This window comes from Carcharodon carcharias, chromosome 1 (assembly GCF_017639515.1).
Source record: "Carcharodon carcharias isolate sCarCar2 chromosome 1, sCarCar2.pri, whole genome shotgun sequence".
Classification (NCBI taxonomy): domain Eukaryota; kingdom Metazoa; phylum Chordata; class Chondrichthyes; order Lamniformes; family Lamnidae; genus Carcharodon; species Carcharodon carcharias.
This window is the reverse complement of record NC_054467.1, coordinates 241902393-241919289: the sequence shown is the minus strand read 5'-3', so window position 1 is coordinate 241919289 and position 16897 is coordinate 241902393.

The following is a 16897-nucleotide window of genomic DNA, read 5'->3' as shown; positions in this document are numbered from 1 at the left end:
TCTTTGCAGGTCATGAACCGATAAGAGGGAGAAACATACTTGACCACATCCTCACCAATTTACCTGCCGCAGATGCATCTGTCCATGAGAGTATCGTAGGAGTGACCCCCACAAAGTCCTTGTGGAGACAAAGTCCCACCTTCACATTGAGGCTACACTCCCTTGTGTTGTGTGGCTCTACCATGTGCTAAATGGGATTGATTTCATATACATCTAGTTACTACAAGAATCCTGTGGGCAATCAGCAGCAGCAGAATTATATTCAGCCACAATCTGTAATCTCATGGCCCGGCATATCCCCCACTCTACCATTACCACCAACCAGGAGGTCAACCCCGGTTCAATGAAGAGTGCAGGAGGACATGACAGGAAAAGCACCAGACATACCTAACAACGAGATGCGAACCTGGTGAAGCTAGAACACAGGACTACTTGCATGCCAAACAGCATAAGCAGCAAGCAATAAACAGAGCTAAGCAATCCCACAACCAATGGATCAGACCTAAACTCTGCAGTTGTGCCACATCCAATCATGAATGGTGATGGACAATTAAACAACTCAGAGAGGGTGGAGGCTCCACAAATATCCCCATCCTCAAAGATGGGAAAGTGCAGCATGTCAGTGCAAAAGATAAGGCTGCAACATTTGAAAGAATCTTCAGCCGGAAGTGCCGAGTGGATAATTTATCTCAGCCTCCTCCGGAGGTCCCCAGCATCACAGATGCCAGTCTTCAGCCTGTTTGATTTACTCCACGTGATATCAAGAAACAGCTGAAGGCACTGGATACTGCAAAGGCTATGGACCCTGATAATATTCCAGCAATAGTACTGAAGACTTCTGTTCCAGAACTTGCCATGCCCCTAGCCAAGCTATTCCAGTACAGCTACAACACTGGCATCTACCCAGCTATGTGGAAAATTGCCCAGGTATGCCCTATTCACAAAAAGCAGGGCAAATCCAACCTGGCCAATTACCGCCCCATCAGTCTATTCTTCATCATCAGTAAAGTGATGGAAGTGATCATCAGCAGTGCTACCAAGCGGCACTTGCTTAGAAACAACCTGCTCACTGATGCTCAGCTTAGGTTCCACCAGAGTCACTCAGCTCCTGACGTCATTACAGCTTTGGTTCAAAGATGGACAAAAGAGCAGACTTCAGCAGTGAGGTGAGAGTGACTGCTCTTGACATCTGGACAATATCTAGGCTTAAGCTGACAAGTGGCAAATAACATTCATGTCATACAAGTGCCAGGCAATGACCATCTCCAACAAGAGAGAATCTAACTATTGTCCCTTGACATTCAATGGCATAACCATCACTGAATCCCCTGCTATCAACATCCTGAGGGTTATCATTGACTAGAAACTAAACTGCAGTAGCCATATAAATACTGTGGCTACAACAGCCTGTGCACCATCCACAAGGCACAAGTCAGGAGCATGATAGAACACTCTCCCCTTGCCTGGATATGTGCAACTCCAACAACACTCAAGAAGCTCGATACCATCCAGGACAATGCAGCCTGCTTTATTGGCACCCCATCCACAAACATTCACTCCCTCCACCACAGTGGCAGTGTGTACCACCTACAAGGTGCACTGCAGCAACTCACCAAGGCTCCTTTGGTAGCAACTTCCAAACTCACAACCGCTACCATCTAGAAGCACAAGAGCAGCAGATGCATGGGAACACCAACACCTGGAAGTTCTGCTCCAAGCCATATACTATCCTGATTAGGAAATTATTTACTATTTATTCACTATTGCTGGGTCAATATCCTGGAATTCTCTCCCTAACAGCACTGTGGGTTCACCTACACCACATGGATTGCAGTAGTTCAAGAAGGCAGCTCACCACCGCCTTCTCAAGAGCAATTCAGGATGGACAATAAGTGCTGGCCTAAGCACTTCAATCCATGAATGGATTGAAAATTATTTCTTGTCAAATGATAAAATTTAAGGAAAAGCATTTTATTAGCACGTAAATTACTCTGGTAATATTGGTCATATGTGTTTTAGTTATGATTGCAGTAGAAACAAATATGCAACCCAACTGTTAAATTTCAGGGTTTGTTGATGTTGTTTAATCATGTTAAATTCTGGGAAATAATATACACAAACCTTTTACATTTTAATTTATAAGTTGGTTTATTGAAGTGGGGAGGGAGTTTGTAAGAACTGAGCATTTTCTGCTGCCTCTCTATTGGGGAGGTATAAATAAGCATGGCCACTTACAATGATTCTACATGTCTAAGTCTTTATTCAGTGGAGAATGCAACACAAACCTTCTAAGAACTTTGCATTATTCCAGCGATAATTCCCAATTTTACTTGCCCCACCATTGACGGCCATGCCCTCAGCTGCCTGAATTCTGGAACTTCCTCCCAGAAACATTTCTGTTTTTCTACCTCCATCTCACCTTTCAAACTGTTCTGTAAATCCTGCCTTTTTGACCAAGGTTTTGGTCACCTATCCTAATGTCTCCTCCTCGACTCGGTGTCAATCTTTGGCTGATGTACTCCTGTGAAGAACCTTGGGCTGTTTTACGTTGCTAAAGATGCTATACAAATGCATTTTGTCATTGTTGGACAGAAGGGATTCCATCAATATTTTCAATGAATTACACATGAGCGAGCCCAACGCTGAGATGTTGGTTAGCTTCCAAATGTTTAAATGCTGGTCTAAGAGAAGAGTGCATTTAAAACCTGATAGGTTTCAATGAAGAGGTGTATGTAGATGGAGCATAAATGCCCACCATGGACCAGTTGGGCCAATCGTTTTTCTGTTTGTACTGAACATTCTAAGAAATTCTGTGCAAATGGAAGAAACAATGGGATAATTCTAGATAATAATGTTGAGCCACCCTCCAGAAATGTCATAGAGAGGCAGTGAGTATGAACCTTCAAACACGTTTGTGCTGATTACTACAGATTTTAGTGTAACCCCAAATGAATGCATTCATTTATGAGCATTTATAGAGTAATAGAAAATCTACTGGGGGAATACTTCTCAGCTTTCATTGTTCCAACCCACATTTTCAGAAGAAATTCTAAACTCCTTATATTATTTTCAAGGGCTGGACACCAGTGATAAAAACATAACAGAGAGCGTTAAATGCTGTATGAGGACAGGATCAATCCAAAACTTGCCCATGTCTGTAGGATGGTGAGGTATCAGAGGGCAGATGATGAGCCCCTTACCTCCTCTGCGCATGAGTCAATACCTTCAACAAGGGGGAGCACTAGAGATGTTAATGTTATATCTAACTGACCAGCTCTTTTTGTACTCACTCTGAAGCTGTCGACTTTGTTCCAATCAGACTTCCATTTCTCTCCACCCGCTCAGGAAGAAAAATGGAGAGAGAAATGAAAAAGCTGGAACCGATCTCTGGTAATTGGAAGAAATGGAGGAAATATCGAGGAGGCGGTGGAGTTGGTCTAGTGAAGTACAATATTAAATGTTCACTTTAGCTGTTTTATATGCACCTATGAGCAAAGGTGAGAAGCAATAGAAGCTGCAACAAAATGGTTATGAGCTCTATGACCATGTTAAATGAAAGAGATCAACAGCAAGTTCTTGAAAATCCTTCTTCGGATTTAAAAATAAGAATCCCACAAATTAATCTTTCAAAACCAGCTTCTGAGCCCTTGGTTGGAATCTTCCATCCTGGAGTCTAAGTGCAGTGGTAGGTGCGGACGTGAGTGTGATTTCTGTAGGTGGGGTGGAGGGAAAGGCTGACCGCGTGCACTCTTGCGCTGTTCAGCTCATTACCCTTGCAGGCAGGAAGTCACTGTCCCCCCCATTAGCTCATGGGGCCGAAGGTCCAGGCACCATATTTAAAGGGCACTCAGACAGCCATTCACTCACTGCAGACTGGGAGCTTCAGTCTGGCTGTCCGCCAGCCAGGATGTCCCAGAGGAGACAACGTGAGGCCACAAGGTTCAATGAAGCCTCCCTGGAGTTTCTCCTCCAGACTGTCCCGGAAAGACAGCAGGAGACTCTCCAAGCTGACAAGGATGGGCAGAACAGAGGTCGCAATGTCGGTGAGTGCCCATGAGGCCCACCAAAGGACCGCCCCACAGTGCGGGAAGAGGAATAATCTGCTGTGCTCCACCAGAGTAAGTGGCACCATCTACTCACTGCAAAGTGACACTCCGAACGGCATCAGGCAGTGTAAGCATGCGGGGTGCACAGGGATGTCAGAAGAGTTTGGGTCGCAGCAGCCAGCAGGAGATGGGGCATGTGCAGTGAAATTGTGGGAGCCACTTCATGCTGTCAATCTTCTGTCAGCTGCAGGACATCCTGCTTGTTAATCACTTACTGGGAAGGGCTCAGCAGCTGCCATCTGCATGTATCCTCCTGTACTCCCTATGAAACCATTGGGATCATAATCAATCCTTCGGTCTTTCTGCAGGTCATAAAAGCCCACAATAAGCGGGAGTGGACCAGGGCTGGCGGCGACATTCCAGTCCTTCAAAATCCTGTGGCACCTGGGAGTGGGTCAGAATATAGGCAGGATTAGAACTCCTTGGAAACCGAGCACTAACATGCAGGATTTGTCATTTGTTATCACATATTAGCTGGAAAATTTTCCTATTGATGAATGTGACTGGCTGTTGCCAGGGAGCTCTCAAGGCCACATGTGTGTCACTTGTGGGAAACCTGAGATTGCTGCAATACCCAACATTCTTGCAGCCTGGCGTTTGGTATCCTGTCGGAATTGGGCAAATTGGTGTGCTCTCCAGAACAGGGCATCTGTCTCCTCCTAGGTGCACTTGTGTGTTGTTGACTGGAAGATGGTGCACAAGTCCCGTGTGGAGCCCTGGCAAAGGAGTTTAAGGCAGCAGTGACCTTTAATGCCACCATGTGATTGCCTCTTTGCCCTGTAGCCTCAAGTCATCATGGAGAAGCTTTCAGATGTGAGCAACCACATTCCATGGTATTCTGAGGCACATCTAGCATTGCCTTTTGTTCATCTATAGATAGGTGCGCTGTGTATGACATAAATGTGATCAATCCATTGCTCACCATTGCACTGGACCCTGGTCACTAGCATCCTGAGTTTCTTGAGGCCCCGCTGCATTTTGCTGCTCACCCATTGCTGCTTCTGGCTCTATGCCAACCTGCGCCAGTCCATCCTCCTCCTCATCTGGATGAGAGCCAGTAGAAAGTCAGGGTTGCCTGGATCCTGCATCAGCAAGGCCTCAGTGGATCTGTGAATGAATTGAAGTATTAAATCTAGTAAGCATATTCTCTACAGGTTTGCCTCCATCTCAGAGCCTGCCAAGCCAGCGCTAAGCCCTGTGCCTGGCCTCTGTCTAGACATGGCATCCCCACCCCACCCCTTCCTGGAGGATCAGAGGTGGATGTTTTTCACATTCATAAATGACTGTGCATGGAGACATTGCTCTTTGACCGGGGTGATGAGAACCCTTTCTCTGACACTATTCTGCTTGCCTCCACTACACTTGAGACTCTATAGAGAGACCATTGCCTTGGCAGCACAGAAAGACTAAGTGCATGATCATTTGTCAGCCATGACTGTTCACTCGGAGGGTGGAAGTTTGGAGTCAGGAGTTTGCTACCCACCACCAGCCATGCCCTTTGGAGGCGTCCATCTCCCTCCCTCCCTTCATCATTGCCTCTGACTGCAGCCAATGGCAAATGGTACAGAATGAATGGCAGCTCCACACCTTGCTGGGATCTTGATGTTATAGGACCCATAAGTCAGGGACAAACCTGCTGCAATGTGGCTTTCACCATAGAAAGGAAAATCCAACTGAGCATGGTCCTCATCCAGTTGCCTCAAATTATTCAGGTGCCCCTTTAGTCGCCCAATTGTGCTCTCCTCTCCACCCACCTAAAAAGTTCATCCTCCCACTTCAAGATATTGCAGTATTACAGTGACTAAGTTGCATTGTTGTTACTGGAAAAAATGATGCGTGTTAGTTTTGAGACTCGCTCCAGTACTTTCTACTCTCCCCCTGTCACCCACCAACTTACCCCCATCATCCTTGACCCAGCCAATATAACCATCCCCTTTGTCTTGAACCTCCACCACCATGCCCCCCCACCCCACCCATTACCTTGGACCCTGTAACCATCACATGCCTTCCCTTCCTTCTGAGCCTACACCCATTACCATCCCCATGCCCATTGTGACCCTGACCCTTCCCACTTTCGGAGCCGTGTGTTCCATGTGTTTTGTCCATATCCATGAGCCCCTGCAGTGAAACCTTCACTCCCTGACTGTCACGCTGGATACATCCCACTCCCCCCTCTCACTGTGACTGTTCCCTCCGCTGCCCAGTACCCTCAGTTCAACACCAAGGACCCAACCGTCGACAGCACTGACTCTGCCCTCTTGGACCATTTATCTCCCACTACCACTGCCCGGAAACCTCCCCCCTAGATAGCCCTAGTGGGGGGTGGGGTGAGGGGAAGGGATCGAAATAGGCTAAAAGGTAGAGATAAAACATGTTTTCCCATCCATTGTTTTATCTCTACCTTTTAGCCTATTTCAACCCCTTCCCCCCACCCCACCCCCACTAGGGCTATCTTGCTTGTCCAGCTTTCTACCCTGACTGTCAACATTAGCATATTCCTCAGCTGATATCACCACCGTCAACACCCCTTTGTCCTTTTGTCTATAACATCTTTGGCAATCTCTTCTTTGCCTCCACCTATCACTGGCCCTCTACCCAGCTCTACCTGTCCCACCCTCTTTCAACCAGCTTATATTCCACTTCATTTCTATATTTCTTAGTTCTGATGAAGAGTCATTCGGACTTGAAACGTTAACTGACCGCAGATGCTGTCAGACCTGCTGAGTTTTCCCAGGTATTTTTGTTTTTATTTTTGGTCAGAGGGGTGTCAGGAGATTAGGTGTGTAGTTGGGATGGGTTGAGTGGGTGTTGTGGGGGGGTCAGCGTGAGTGATTGGGAGAGTCAGTGGTTTCGTTATCCAGGGGTAACTTTCCAAGTAAGTAATTCGGAAGTCTCCAAATCAAACTCAGAGAGGGAGACTTTTTCGGAGGGTTCTGGGGAGCAGCTAATTTGGCCTTGGAAGTTCCAACTTCCCGAGCAATTCCCACTGAGTTCAGCATGCTGGGACTTCTGCCAGGTCCCAACGCACAGCTTGGGTTGTACAGCCGGAAGATCTGGACCATCATTTCTAAAGTAGGTGGTTTTATGCCTTTTAAAGACATTTCATTTTTGACTTGTGTCGTCCTGCTGACACTCAGGCTTTCAGGCAACTTTGCATTAGCGATATTATTATTTTGTTAACCGCTCAGCTGGCTTCAATGTCAGCTGTGGCAGCACTCTCGCCTCTCTGTCAGACTGTTGTGGGTTCACTGAGCACAGGGACGTGAGCACAGGGCCTTGGCTGACATTCTAGTGTAGTACGAAGGGAGAGTTGTACTGTCGAAGGAGATGGGCGGGTTGCTGCAGTGCATCTTGCAGATGGCACACACTGTGTGCTAGAGCAAGTGAATGTTGAAGGTGCTGGATTAGGTACCAATCAAGCGAACTGCTTTTTCCTGGATGGTGTTGAGCTTCTTGTGTGTGTGGGAGCTGCACTCATCCAGGCAAGTGGAGAGTATTCCATCACATTCCTGACTTGTGCCTTGTGGACAGGCTTTGGGGAGTCAGGGGGTGCATTATTGAAAAGGTAGCATTTCCAAGGCTGAGTGAGGGAGTGGGACTAAGTGCATTTCTCTTTTAAAGGGTCAGCACAGGTGTGATGGACCACATGGACTCCATTATTCTGCTAATGCTCTTAGCCTCTTCCTTCCCTTTGGATTCCTGTAAGTCTAATCATGCCCATTTTCAGGAGCATTACCTCAAACTAAGAATGAACTCAAAGTCATGTGATACATGAAAATCTGCACCTTATAGAACTTCAAGCTCTGGAAAATTCTTCACGTACTGTCTCCAAGGCAAGGCAAGGTCAGATGAGTGACTCAAGAGATACAATTATTTCTTGAACATCTGAAACACAAAAGCCTTCCAGCTTAAGGATGCTTTGGATCTTTATCTCCTGGATTCACCTCGTTATTGCCCTGACAAATTTTACTGTGAAAAGTCCCCACCAACAAAGCTCTGTTCAACAAATATCAGTAGGGGCGCATAAGTTAATGAGCCCCTTCAGGAGTAAAGGTTTGGGTACATTATTTAAGGTTGTTTAACAAGATACATGTTGACCTGGAAAAACAAAACAACCACGACTTTTGATTTAGTTTATATAGTAAGTACTGAACTGGGTTCTGAAGAGAATTTTTGGTGGGTGCTTATATATATAAGGCCTCGCTGTATTTTTTAGTTCATTCATGGGACGCAGATGTCATTTATTGCCCATCCCTAATAACCCTAAAGGAGGTAGTGGTGAACCACGTTCTTGAATACAAATGAGTGGCTTGCTTACGCTATTCTAGAGGGCGGTTAAGCATCAACAATCCAGTTTATCAGCGAAAGCTAATAGAAGTGTTGATGAAATATGGCACTGACAGTAAAGATGTGAGATTTATCCAGAGACAAGATTGGAACCAAACAGTGAGCATCAGGCTAGAAGAGGGACAATCAGACATGATTCAAGTGAAGAGAGGAGTATGACAAGGCTGTGTACCGTCGCCAAAATGATTCAATCTGTACACGGTGCAAATGTTCAGAGAATTAGGTCTACATCCAGGGGTGAAATTTGGAGGCAAGAACATAACAAATTTGCAATGCCCAGACTGACACAGACTCAGAAGAGGCCCTATAAGATATTGTAGGTCAAATACAATCCACAAGTTTAGAATATGGATTGAGTTTGAACACCAAAAAGACAAGAATGCTGGTGGTTAGAAGGAATATCTTAGAAGAAACTAGAGTGAAGATTGAAATGGATAGTGTCACACTGGAACAAGTAGATACATTTGTCTACTTAGGACAAATCTTAACAGAAGATGGCTGATGTGAAGCAGAAGTCAGAAAAAGGATAGAGATGGCCAGAAGTAATTTCACAAAGATGAAGGATGTGTTAACAACACCACTCAAGCAAGAAAAAAGATCATAAGGTGTTACATTCTAACCACTTGTCTGTGTGCCTCAGAAAGCTGGACAATAAATAAAGCTGGGAGGAAATAGAGGCCTTTGAAAAGTGGATGTTAAGATGCCTGCTTAAAACTCCACATCAGTACATAAGCCAAATGCAAAGGTGCTTGAAATTGCAAGAGTAAAAAGAACTCTAAGAAATGACATCCAGAAAAGGACATGTCAGTATTTCGACAATTCGATCAGAGCTGGAAAGCTACAGAGATCCCTTCTAGAGGGCAAAGTGGAGTGCAGCAGAAAGAGGGATCGGCCTAGGTGTAATTCGATGTCAGATGTTACAGTGCGGTTGCAGATCAGCTACAGTGGATGTATGAGGATAGTGCAAGACAGACAAGTGTGACATACCGTGACAGCAGATCTCCTGGGGGGGGAGTAGCTTCAAGCAGCAGCAACAGTGTCAATTGTTTTCTGTGGATCAGGAACTACATGTAAACCAGATTGGGTAAGGATGGCAAATTTCCTACCCTAAAGGACATTAGTGAACCATTTAGGTTTTTACAACAATCTCCCTTCTATCTCTTCTTCATGGTTGCCTATTCAAGAGTAAGCAGTTACCAATACTCCATTAAGCTAATGCAGTCAAGATGTTGTGAATCTATTTATATCTGATTACTTTACTGGGTTTAATGAATTAGAGGCTCTATCGAGCTATCGAGGTTACATTATGAAGATTCTTGGGATTAGATATATATCCGGTTAATGGGGTGACCTGAGACTGCTAGTCAGTGTCATAAGTAGGATATAAATCATATCAATCCAACCCCTCTCTGTGTCATTGCAATTTCTTCTGTTTAAACCGTGCATAAAAATAAACCAGCTACAGATAGTCAGTTCAACAGAAAGTATAGTTTGTCCGCTGGGTAGCTAAGACATTAAACTGAAGTGGGTTATCAGTTTATAGAATAATAAAACAACAACAATTTGCATTTATATGGCATGTATATATGTAGTAAAATGTCTCTTCGCAGGAGAATTGTCAAAAAAAAACTTCAGATAAACTGTGCTACATAAAGTGATATGAGGACAGATGACCAAAAACTTGGTCAGAGAAGTAGGTTTTAAGGAGTGCCTTAAGTGGGAAGACAGGTAGAGAGTGGGAGAGGTTTAGGGAAGAAACTCCAGAGTTGAGGGCCTAGGCAGCTGAAGGTACGACCGACAATAGTGAGCGATTTAAATCAGGAATCCCAAGAGGGCAGAATTAGAGGAGCACAGATCCTTTCATTCTTTTCATCACTGGCATTTGTTGCATATCCCTAATTGCCCTTGAGAAGGTGGTAGTGAGCTGTCTTCTTGAACTTCTGCCATCCATCTGGTGCAGCTACACCCACAGTGCTGTTTGGAAGGGAGTTCAAGGATTTTGGTGAAGAAACAGGGACATAGCTCCAAGTCAGGATGGTGTGTGGCTTGGAGGGGACCTTGCAGTTGGTGGCGTTCCCATGCATCTGCTGCCCTCGTTCTTCTTGCTGGTAGAGGTCACAGGTTTGGATGGCTGTGTCGAAGGAGCCATGACAAGATGCTGCAAGCTGCATCTTGCATATAGTACATGTTATTGCTACTGTGTACCAGTGTTGGATGGAGTGAATGTGGGGCTGGAGGAGAGACTACTGAGATAATGAGGGGTGAGGCTATGGAGGGATTTGGAAACAAGGATGAAAATTTTAAAATCAAAACTTGCTTAGCTGGAAGCCAACATGAAGCAGTGAGCGCACATTGATGAGCGAATGGGACAAGATGTGAGTTAGGATGCGAGAAGCAGAGTTTTGGACCAGCTCATGTTTACAGAGGATAGAATGTGAAAGGCCAGCCAAGAGTGCGTCGGAATATTCAAGTCTAGAGGTAACAAAGGCACTGATGAGGGTTTCAACAGCAGATAAGCTGAGACGGGAGTGAAATTTGACAATGTTACCAGAATGGAAATAGGAGGTCTAAATTATAGCACGGTTATGTGGACACAAGCTCATCTCGAGGTCAAATATGACACCAAGGCTGCAAACAATCTATCTCAGCCTCAGATATTTGCCAGGGTTGTGTGGGAATAGTGGCTGTGGAGCTGTGTATGTGGCAGGGACCAGAAAAAAGTTTTGGCCTTATCAATATTTAATTGGGTGCAATTTCTGCTCATCCGGTACTGGACATTGGACAAGAGACCTGCCAATTTAGAAATGGTGGACAGATTAGTAGAGGTTGTGGTGAGATAAGGGTGGGTATCATCAATACAAAGTTGGAAACTAATTCTGTGTTTCTGGACGATGTCCCTGACAGCCAACTTGCAGATGAAAAATTGGAAGGGGCCAAGGATAGATCCATAAGGGTCACCAGAGGTAATGGTGTGGGAGCAGGAAGAGAAGCCAATGCAGGTGATTCTCTGGCTACAGTTAGACAGATAAGAATGGATGCAGGGAGTGCAGTCCCACTCTATTGAATGATGGTGGAGAGATGTTGGGGGAGGATGGTGTGTTCAACCACGTCAAAGGCTCAAACTAGGGAGATGGTGACACAGTGGTTTTGTTGCTGTGCTGGTATTCCAGAGACCCAAGATAATGCTCTGGGGATCTGTGTTCAAACCCCACATGGCAGATGGTGAAATTTAAATTCAATAGAAATCTGGAATTAAAGGTCTGATAATGACCATGAAACCATTGTCTGGTTCACTAATGTCTTGTAGGGAAGGAAATCAGCTGTCCCCACATGGTCTGGCCTACCCACAGCAAAGCAGTTGACTCTTGGAATCCCTCTGAACAAGGGCAATTAGGGATGGGCAATAAATGATGCCCGCATCCCATGAATGAATAAAATAAAAAGTTACGCACTGTATTTAGCATTTAACCTAACTTTACCCTGTGGCTTCTTTTAGTCTTATTACTGATAAGCAAGCAATTAGTTAATTAGGTGGCCAGTTAGAACTAGTTCCCTAGTCCGCTAATATAAGGGGTGCGATCGTCCCTCAAGGAACTGCCGGCCTAATCAGGGTGCTGGCAGCTCAGCAGCGCCGCTGCTAGTGGTGGCCATTGTTGAGGCTGCAGCTGCAAGGAGAGAGTGCCCCAACCATTGAGGTATCCTTGAAGAGGGGGATAGCAGGGTTGTGGAGTGCCAGGCAAGCAGGCCTACACAACTGGGGGTGGAGTGTTGCGATGTGCGGGTGGTGCCATTGCCGCGGGGGTGACCATCGTCACTGGAATGAGAGTGGGTCTCTGTGGGCCATGCAGAGACCATAAAGGAGCCCCTAAGCAGGGCCTGCTGGGAGGCCATCATGTCTTGATGTGGGGAAAATGCCAACTGAGGTGGCAAATGGCCTTTAATTGCCCACTTAAGTGGCTCAGAAGTGCCTGGTGGGCAGCAAATCTGCCAACCTTGCCAAAATGGCTTAATAGTGGAAAGACATTAGACATGCTCCCCCAACACCTTCCCGTGCCATTTGCCAGCTTTCCCTCCTCCTAGCCCATTGCCAATCGACTAGCAACATTCCAGTTGATGAGTTGAATGTCCTCTTTTTATTATTCATTTATGGGACGTGGGCATTGCTGGCTAGGGCAGCATTTATTGCCCATCCCTAATTGCCCTTGAGAAGGTGGTGGTGAGCTGCCTTCTTGAACCACTGCAGTGCCTGTGCTGTATATTATGATTCCACTTTTATCATGTGTGGAATTTTCTGTGCCTGTTGGCAGTGGGCATGTTTGGCGGCATGAACGGACAATATGGCAAGAAGACCAAGAATCGGTTTCACGACATTGTGAAACCAGTTTGTAATCGTCCGCTTTGCATGTCAATGGCGGGCCGTGTTTCCCACTGTTGGATATCGGGAACTTCATTGTAATACACCTCGTAGAGTCACAGAGGTCTACAGCACAGAAAAAGGCCCTTCAGCCCATCCAGTCCAGTGAAAATCTGCATATCATTATAAACCCAGCTCGCCAGAATCAGCCCCCCATCGACGCCAGGCTCCGCAGACAGCACCACATCACTTTTAGAGGGGCTCACGGGCAGGTCTCCACTGACCAGACCAGCCAAAAGGCAAGGGTGCCTTTTCAACAGCTGTAGGGCGAGGGCTGTATTGGGGTAGGGGAGTATCCCAGGGTGTGTGTGGGGCACAAGTTGATTTGTGCAAGTGGCCTCAAGATGGTGAGGGCTGAGGTTGCAGTCTCCAGAGGAGATGAGGCCAGATGGAGATGTGAGGGTGTTTGTGAGAGAGTAAGTGGTGATGTCCCTGGAGCTGGCAGTGAGTGAGATGCCAGTGAATGTGTGATGGGCTTGAGTGTGTAAGTTCAGGGTGATGAGATGGTTGCCTTATCCTGGCAGCGCAGATGAGATCATTCATCCTCTATTTGCATTGGATGGCCAATCTCTCCTGTGCAGCATTGGCACTCATTAACACTGCCATTGCATACCATGTTGGAGTGGTGAGATTGCCGGACCTCCTGTGGCCAGAGGAGGGATAGAGAACACCAGCGGGCCTCCACAGAATCCAAAAGGCCTTCCAGGGACACATCGCTGAATCACTGCAGTCTTCTTGCCTTTTGAGGCTTTGTCTTCAGTGCAGCAGTCCTGGGCTGGAAGCACTAAGAGGTGGGCACACGGTTGCAATTTAAATATGGTACTCGGCATGAGGAAGCAGTGAGGTGTCAGCATGGTGGGCAGGTGACAGCCCGACCTCCATCAAGACGGTGTGTTTCCTGGGATTGCATGAATAATGGGGCGGGATTGGGATGATATGCCATGAAAAGCCGCCATTGCGGCTGATGGGTAAAATATTCTTTTTCCCATCTGCTACCGCACTGAGTGCAAATGTGGGATGATTCTGCCCTATGATTCAGAAGTTGGAGGGAATCAAATTGCTTCTAAATTGAGTTAACTGACTGGGTTCTATGTGTCAACCTTGAGTGAGCAGAACACAATGTACCACAAGTTTAGAACAAAGAACAAAGAACAAAGAAAAGTACAGCACAGGAACAGGCCCTTCGGCCCTCCAAACCTGCGCCGATCATATTGCCTGTCAACTAAAACATTTTGCACTTCCGGGGTCCGTATCCCTCTATTCCCATCCTATTCATGTATTTGTCAAGCTGCCTCTTAAACACCACTAACGTACCTGCTTCCACCACCTCCTCCGGCAGCGAATTCCAGACACTCACTACCCTCTGCGTAAAAAACTTGCCCCACATATCTCCTCTATAGTTTTATCCTCTCACCTTAAATCTATGTCCCCTAGTAATTGACTCTTCCACCCTGGGAAAAAGCTTCTGACTATCTACTCTGTCCATGCCACTCATAATTTTGTAAACTTCTATCAAGTCGCCCCTCAATCTCGGTCGCACTAGTGAGAACAATCCGAGTTTCTCCAACCTCTCCTCATAGCTAATAACCTCCAGACCAGGCAGCATCCTGGTACACCTCCTCTGCACCCTCTCCAATGCCTCCATATCCTCCTGGTAATATGGTGACCAGAATTGCACACAATATTCCAAGTGTGGCCTAACCAAGGTTCTACACAGCTGCAGCATGACTTCCCAGCTTTTATACTCAATACCCCTACCAATGAAGGCAAGCATTCCATAAACCTTCCTACCTTATCCACCTGCGTTGCCACTTTCAGTGACCTGTGAACCAGTACACCCAGATCCCTCTGCCCGTAGATGCACTTAAGGGTTCTGCCATTTACTGTATAATTCCTACCTGTATTAGACCTTCCAAAATGCATTACCTCGCATTTGTCCGGATAAAACTCCATCTGCCATTTCTCCGCCCAGGTCTCCAACCAATCTATATCCTGTTGTATCAGACGTTTATGTGATGAAAACTTCCACCTACCCTGGGCAGCCTGTGAGTTCAGTTGGCTCAGTGACTAATGAGCATGTAGCCCTATCGTTTCCTCTGATCTGAACCCATTCTGCTGCCCGTGTCTTTGCCAGAGATGTAGTGGAGTCCTCTGATTATGCACAAAAGCATGTCTTCCACCTCCCTGGTATGGTTGTGGCAGTGGAGCGGGAACAGCTTCAAGGAAATCCTGGGCCCAACTCCTACACTGGCCATGTTTGCAGAAAGTAAACATTTGCCCGATCATGTGTGGCTTGAGATGTCAGCCATGCCCACTTGCTAACGTTCTCACTGCTGAGCGAGAAAGTTGGATGTTCAAGCCCCTCTTCAGAGATCGAGCAGAAAATTTAGTCTGACAGTGCAGTGCATTACTGAGGCAGGATTGTGCTGCCTTTTGTATGAGAGGTTAAACTGAGGCCCCATCGTCTGGGCTGGACATAAAATATCCCATGGAAGGCACTATTTTGAAGAGCAAGGGTTTTGTTTTGCCCTCGACATCATTAAAACCTTGCAGCTGGTCAGTATCACATTAGTGTATGTGGGAGCTTACTTGGCACAAATTGGCTGCTACATTTCCTAAATTAGAACAGTGACTACACTTTAAAAAGTACCGCATTGGCTGGAAAGTGCTTTGGAATGTCCTGGGGCCATGAAAGGCGCTATGGAAATGCAAGTCTTTCTTTCTTCACTCTTCCCAGCTTGTGCAGCACACAAAGGCACCGAGGCATTCTTGTATCCAGAATAGGAGTTGATTTCTTTGGTATCGGGTAGATTTTAATACAATGAGATTGATTTGGCATGGAGATCGCTGGACTGGTACAAATTCAACATTGATGGGATAGTGCCTGTTATTGGTGTAAAGCACAAAGGCATGAGCCACAGCGTTTCAGCACCCTTCTACTCTGACAGCTCAAGCTGAATATCAATGACTGCCTAGATTATGTAGCAATGACACTTATGGCAGAATGAAGTAGCCTGATTCCTCAAATTAATGTTTGTTCCCATCATCGGAAACTGCTTTAAAGCTGCCGCAGCAAATTCACGGTGGACATCTCTACCAACAATCAACAGACTGGACCTCATTTCTCCAGAAAAGAGAAGGCCAAGGGGCGACCTAATGAAATTCTTTAAAATTATGAAGGGTTTTGACCGGGTTGGTGTAGAGAAAGTGTTTTCAATTATGAAGGAATCCAAAACTGGGAGTCACCAATGTAAGATAGTCATTAATAAATCCAATAGAGAGCTCAAGAGAAACTTCATTACCCAGAAAATGGTTGGAATGTGGAGCTCGCTACCTCATGAAGTAGTTGAGGGGAACATTGAAGATGTATTTATGGGGAGGTTAGTTAAATCCACGAGGGAGAAAGAAATAGAAGCGTATGCTGAAATGTTTCGATGAATTGGGGTGGTAACAAGTACTTCTTGATCATAAGGGCCAGCATAATCCAATTGGACCGAATGACCTGTTTCTGTGCTGTAAATGTAAAGTTTATGGAACACACAATTAAAACTTCTTCCCTACAGCACCTGTTGTATGTATAGCCTATCCTGGCATTTCCCAGAGCATGGCTTTTCCTTGGTGAATTTTCATGTTGTCTCACAAGCATGAGAACGTGAGGACAGGAAGAGGACCCAGAACCATCAAGTTCCACATTTTCCAAACGTCGTTACCTATATAAATCTCAACTCCTTCCCAATCACCCAGTTTTATTATTCGCAGCAGTTTAATCATTAAGCGTTTCAGGTAGGATTCAAATAGGAAAGGCAGGGGGGGGGTTCTTCATTTCCAAGACAGCACTGGGCCTCTGGGATGTGCTGCTGGCTGGTGTTCTCTTTTAATTCTTTCATGGGATGCGGGTGTTGCTGGCAAGGCCAGCATTTGCTGCCTATCTCTAGTTATCCTTGAACTGAGTGGCTTGCTAGGCCATTTCAGACATGGCTGTGGGTCTGGAGTCACATGTAGGCCAGGCCAGGTAAGGGTGGCAGATTTC